The following is a 6,380-nucleotide window of genomic DNA, read 5'->3' as shown; positions in this document are numbered from 1 at the left end:
GGGAATAGTGGGGAGAGAGAAAATAGTCTTGTTGGCAGAATCAAGTGAAGATTAAAAAACTATATGTATAAGAGCAAAACAAGGGAGAGGACACTTTCAATCTAGTCCTTTTTAGAGACAAATAAGTGTTTGAGATTGTTGCATATTTCGTTATAAGAAATTCCAGCATCATTGAGCAGAGACTGCTGTACAGCTCCAGCTTAAAGGGTACTTGTCTACATGATTTCAACCCCCCCAACTATTTATATGCACATGTATCGCTTTCAAAGACAAGTTTATCAATACCTTTTCATGGCCAGTCCTTTATTACTGAAAAATCAGCATGTGATCTGATATGCAAAAGAGGCTAAAGCGCTATCGTAGATCTGACGTCACTGTCACTCCAGCTCTATACCCCACTTAGCGCCACCTCCTCCTGCTTGATTGATAACTCATTTGCCTAAAGTCATACAGCATAGAGGCCGTCAGTAGAGTTGAGCGAAACGGGTCGAAAAATTTCAAAAGTCGCCGACTTTTGGCAAAGTCGGGTTTCATGAAACGAAACCCAACCCTAGGATGAGGTCGGCCACGAGGTCGGCGACTTAAGCGCCAAAGTCGCGTTTCAAAAGTTTGATTTGTGCTCTTTTTCAGCCAATCAGGATCCATGGACACTGTGGGCAACGTGATGACATAGGCAGGGGTCACCACCATCTTTCAGAAGGGCATGCAAGTGATTGGCTTGCTTTGGTGGGCGTCACTGGGGGTATAAAAGGGCGTGCACGCCGACCGCCATGTTACTCATGCTGATCTCAGAATAGGGAGAGCTGCTGCTGCTGCTGATTTTGTAGGGAGAGCGTTAGGCAGGGAAGAAGACACCAAAAACTGCTTCTGCTGCTAGCGATTTTGCCTGTAAAACACATCAGTCACTGTGTGTACAGTGCAAGTGGAGGCTATATTTTGCTGGATCAGCAGTGTTGGTTGTTAGGCTGCCTTCTAAGGCTTCCTGACGGCTGCATTGCTGTTTACCCACTGCTCTGCAAACTGCTTTTTTAAAAGCAATCCCAATTTTTTTTTTGTCCTGGTGAGGTACTGAGCGTGCATTTTTTCACACCATACAGCGGTGCACACTCCTCACACAGTACCGTGTAACGGCTGTTATCACAGCCACAATGAATCTGTGTGTCACTCTGTAAGGATAAGTTGAGGACATGTTCCGTTCTTACAGACCTGCACCTTCTAGTTTTGTCACATTCAAAACTATAGAGAGACAGCGTGTGTCAGTCCGTATACTTAAAAAACACGAAGCTTGACAATTTTACGTACACCGGACAGCCGTGTACGTGCACGCTCCTCTCTCAGTACCGTGTAACGGCTGTTATCACGGCCACAGTGAAGCTATCTGTGTGTCGCTCTGTAAGGATAAGTCGAGGACATGTTCCGTTCTTACAGACATGCACCTTCTAGTTTTGTCTAGTTTTAAAACAGTTAAATATATTTGCTGTTTGATCACATTCAAACTATAGAGAGACAGCGTGTGTCAGTCCGTATACTTAAAAAACACGGAGCTTGACAATTTTACGTACACCTGACAGCCGTGTACGTGCACGCTCCTCTCTCAGTACCGTGTAACGGCTGTTATCACGGCCACAGTGAAGCTATCTGTGTGTCGCTCTGTAATGATAAGTCGAGGACTTGTTCCGTTCTTACAGACCTACACTCTACGAAGATTCCTATTCTGCCCAATTCTATATACACCTTGTAGTTTGTCATACACTAGCCAATTTCTGCCTGTGACATAGCGCTGTGATATTCACTGGGCCTCACACAATCCAAAAGTGTCCACAAGTGTGTGCAGAAATTCAAAATCTCCGTTATCCTCTAGTGACATTTTTCACACCTGCGACATCGAGCCTGTGACATAGCGCTGTGATATTCAGTGGGCCTCACACAATCCAAAAGTGTCCAGTGTCCACAAGTGTGTGCAGAAATTCAAAATCTCCGTTATTCTCTAGTGACGTTTTTCACACCTGCGACATCGAGCCTGTGACATAGCGCTGTGATATTCAGTGGGCCTCACACAATCCAAAAGTGTCCAGTGTCCACAAGTGTGTGCAGAAATTCAAAATCTCCATTATCCTCTAGTGACATTTTTCACACCTGCGACATCGAGCCTTTGACATAGCGCTGTGATATTCAGTGGGCCTCACACAATCCAAAAGTGTCCAGTGTCGACAAGTGTGTGCAGAAATTCAAAATCTCCGTTATCCTCTAGTGACATTTTTCACACCTGCGACATCGAGCCTGTGACATAGCGCTGTGATATTCAGTGGGCCTCACACAATCCAAAAGTGTCCAGTGTGCACAAGTGTGTGCAGAAATTCAAAATCTCCGTTATCCTCTAGTGACATTTTTCACACCTGCGACATCGAGCCTGTGACATAGCGCTGTAATATTCAGTGGGCCTCACACAATCCAAAAGTGTCCAGTGTCCACAAGTGTGTGCAGAAATTCAAAATCTCCGTTATTCTCTAGTGACATTTTTCACACCTGCGACATCGAGCCTGTGACATAGCGCTGTGATATTCAGTGGGCCTCACACAATCCAAAAGTGTCCAGTGTCCACAAGTGTGTGCAGAAATTCAAAATCTCCGTTATCCTCTAGTGACATTTTTCACACCTGCGACATCGAGCCTGTGACATAGCGCTGTGATATTCAGTGGGCCTCACACAATCCAAAAGTGTCCAGTAGGGTGACCGGATCTCATATGGGGGGGAAAAAATGTCAGAATCTTGTTCGTCTGGACCCCACAAAAAGATTCCCCTTTCCAGATATTGAGAGAGCCAAAATTTGAGCTCGATCAAACGACGTTAACCCATGCCGCTCGTAGCTCAAAGTTTGAAAAAATCCAAATTGAGGTATTTTAAGATTTAGGTATTTTGCATAGTCTGTTAGACTATAAAGAATGTGACAACAACATTGAAGAAATAGCCCTGACCAAATTTTTGAACCATTTGTGGTATTTGAATGCAGAGTTGGTGGGATTATCGTTTTTTGATCCCACCATTACAGACAATGAAAAGTTGTCAATGGCTAATAAATTGCTCAGTAGCACATTCAAAATCTCCGTTATCCTCTAGTGACATTTTTCACACCTGCGACATCGAGCCTGTGACATAGCGCTGTGATATTCAGTGGGCCTCACACAATCCAAAAGTGTCCAGTGTCCACAAGTGTGTGCAGAAATTCAAAATCTCCATAATCTTCTAGTGACATTTTTCACACCAGCGACATCGAGCCTGTGACATAGCGCTGTGATATTCAGTGGGCCTCACACAATCCAAAAGTGTCCAGTGTCCACAATGTGTGCAGAAATTCAAAATCTCCATTATCCTCTAATGACATTTTTCACACCTGCGACATCGAGCCTGTGACATTGCGCTGTGATATTCAGTGGGCCTCACACAATCCAAAAGTGTCCAGTGTCCACAAGTGTGTGCAGAAATTCAAAATCTCCATTATCCTCTAGTGACATTTTTCACACCTGCGACATCGAGCCTGTGACATAGCGCTGTGATATTCAGTGGGCCTCACACAATCCAAAAGTGTCCAGTGTCCACAAGTGTGTGCAGAAATTCAAAATCTCCATTATCCTCTAGTGACATTTTTCACACCTGCGACATCGAGCCTTTGACATAGCGCTGTGATATTCAGTGGGCCTCACACAATCCAAAAGTGTCCAGTGTCGACAAGTGTGTGCAGAAATTCAAAATCTCCGTTATCCTCTAGTGACATTTTTCACACCTGCGACATCGAGCCTGTGACATAGCGCTGTGATATTCAGTGGGCCTCACACAATCCAAAAGTGTCCAGTGTGCACAAGTGTGTGCAGAAATTCAAAATCTCCGTTATTCTCTAGTGACATTTTTCACACCTGCGACATCGAGCCTGTGACATAGCGCTGTGATATTCAGTGGGCCTCACACAATCCAAAAGTGTCCAGTGTCCACAAGTGTGTGCAGAAATTCAAAATCTCCGTTATCCTCTAGTGACATTTTTCACACCTGCGACATCGAGCCTGTGACATAGCGCTGTGATATTCAGTGGGCCTCACACAATCCAAAAGTGTCCAGTAGGGTGACCGGATCTCATATGGGGGGGAAAAAATGTCAGAATCTTGTTCGTCTGGACCCCACAAAAAGATTCCCCTTTCCAGATATTGAGAGAGCCAAAATTTGAGCTCGATCAAACGACGTTAACCCATGCCGCTCGTAGCTCAAAGTTTGAAAAAATCCAAATTGAGGTATTTTAAGATTTAGGTATTTTGCATAGTCTGTTAGACTATAAAGAATGTGACAACAACATTGAAGAAATAGCCCTGACCAAATTTTTGAACCATTTGTGGTATTTGAATGCAGAGTTGGTGGGATTATCGTTTTTTGATCCCACCATTACAGACAATGAAAAGTTGTCAATGGCTAATAAATTGCTCAGTAGCACATTCAAAATCTCCGTTATCCTCTAGTGACATTTTTCACACCTGCGACATCGAGCCTGTGACATAGCGCTGTGATATTCAGTGGGCCTCACACAATCCAAAAGTGTCCAGTGTCCACAAGTGTGTGCAGAAATTCAAAATCTCCATAATCTTCTAGTGACATTTTTCACACCAGCGACATCGAGCCTGTGACATAGCGCTGTGATATTCAGTGGGCCTCACACAATCCAAAAGTGTCCAGTGTCCACAATGTGTGCAGAAATTCAAAATCTCCATTATCCTCTAATGACATTTTTCACACCTGCGACATCGAGCCTGTGACATTGCGCTGTGATATTCAGTGGGCCTCACACAATCCAAAAGTGTCCAGTGTCCACAAGTGTGTGCAGAAATTCAAAATCTCCATTATCCTCTAGTGACATTTTTCACACCTGCGACATCGAGCCTGTGACATAGCGCTGTGATATTCAGTGGGCCTCACACAATCCAAAAGTGTCCAGTGTCCACAAGTGTGTGCAGAAATTCAAAATCTCCGTTATCCTCTAGTGACATTTTTCACACCTGTGACATCGAGCCTGTGACATAGCGCTGTGATATTCAGTGGGCCTCACACAATCCAAAAGTGTCCAGTGTCGACAAGTGTGTGCAGAAATTCAAAATCTCCGTTATCCTCTAGTGACATTTTTCACACCTGCGACATCGAGCCTGTGACATAGCGCTGTGATATTCAGTGGGCCTCACACAATCCAAAAGTGTCCAGTGTCGACAAGTGTGTGCAGAAATTCAAAATCTCCGTTATCCTCTAATAACATTTTTCACACCTGCGACATCGAGCCTGTGACATAGCGCTGTGATATTCAGTGGGCCTCACACAATCCAAAAGTGTCCAGTGTCCACAAGTGTGTGCAAAAATTCAAAGTCTCCGTTATCCTCTAGTGACATTTTTCACACCTGCGACATCGAGCCTGTGACATAGCGCTGTGATATTCAGTGGGCCTCACACAATCCAAAAGTGTCCAGTGTCCACAAGTGTGTGCAGAAATTCAAAATATCCGTTATCCTCTAGTGACATTTTTCACACCTGCGACATCGAGCCTGTGACATAGCGTTGTGATATTCAGTGGGCCTCACACAATCCAAAAGTGTCCAGTGTCGACAAGTGTGTGCAGAAATTCAAAATCTCCGTTATCCTCTAGTGACATTTTTCACACCTGCGACATCGAGCCTGTGACATAGCGCTGTGATATTCAGTGGGCCTCACACAATCCAAAAGTGTCCAGTGTCCACAAGTGTGTGCAGAAATTCAAAATATCCGTTATCCTCTATTGACATTTTTCACACCTGCGACATCGAGCCTGTGACATAGCGCTGTGATATTCAGTGGGTCTCACACAATCCAAAAGTGTCCAGTGTCCACAAGTGTGTGCAGAAATTCAAAATCTCCATTATCCTCTAGTGACATTTTTCACACCTGCGACATCGAGCCTGTGACATAGCGCTGTGATATTCAGTGGGCCTCACACAATCCAAAAGTGTCCAGTGTCCACAAGTGTGTGCAGAAATTCAAAATCTCCGTTATCCTCTAGTGACATTTTTCACACCTGCGACATCGAGCCTGTGACAATGCGCTGTGATATTCAGTGGGCCTCACACAATCCAAAAGTGTCCAGTGTCCACAAGTGTGTGCAGAAATTCAAAATTTCCGTTATTCTCTAGTGACATTTTTCACACCTACGACATCGAGCCTGTGACATAGCGCTGTGATATTCAGTGGGCCTCACACAATCCAAAAGTGTCCAGTGTCCACAAGTGTGTGCAGAAATTCAAAATCTCCGTTATCCTCTAATGACATTTTTCACACCTGCGACATCGAGCCTTTGACATAGCGCTGTGATATTCAGTGGG

This window comes from Dendrobates tinctorius, unplaced genomic scaffold (assembly GCF_039654945.1).
Source record: "Dendrobates tinctorius isolate UK_male_01 unplaced genomic scaffold, ASM3965494v1 ptg000158l, whole genome shotgun sequence".
In the NCBI taxonomy this organism is placed as follows: domain Eukaryota; kingdom Metazoa; phylum Chordata; class Amphibia; order Anura; family Dendrobatidae; genus Dendrobates; species Dendrobates tinctorius.
This window is presented reverse-complemented; position numbering follows the sequence as displayed.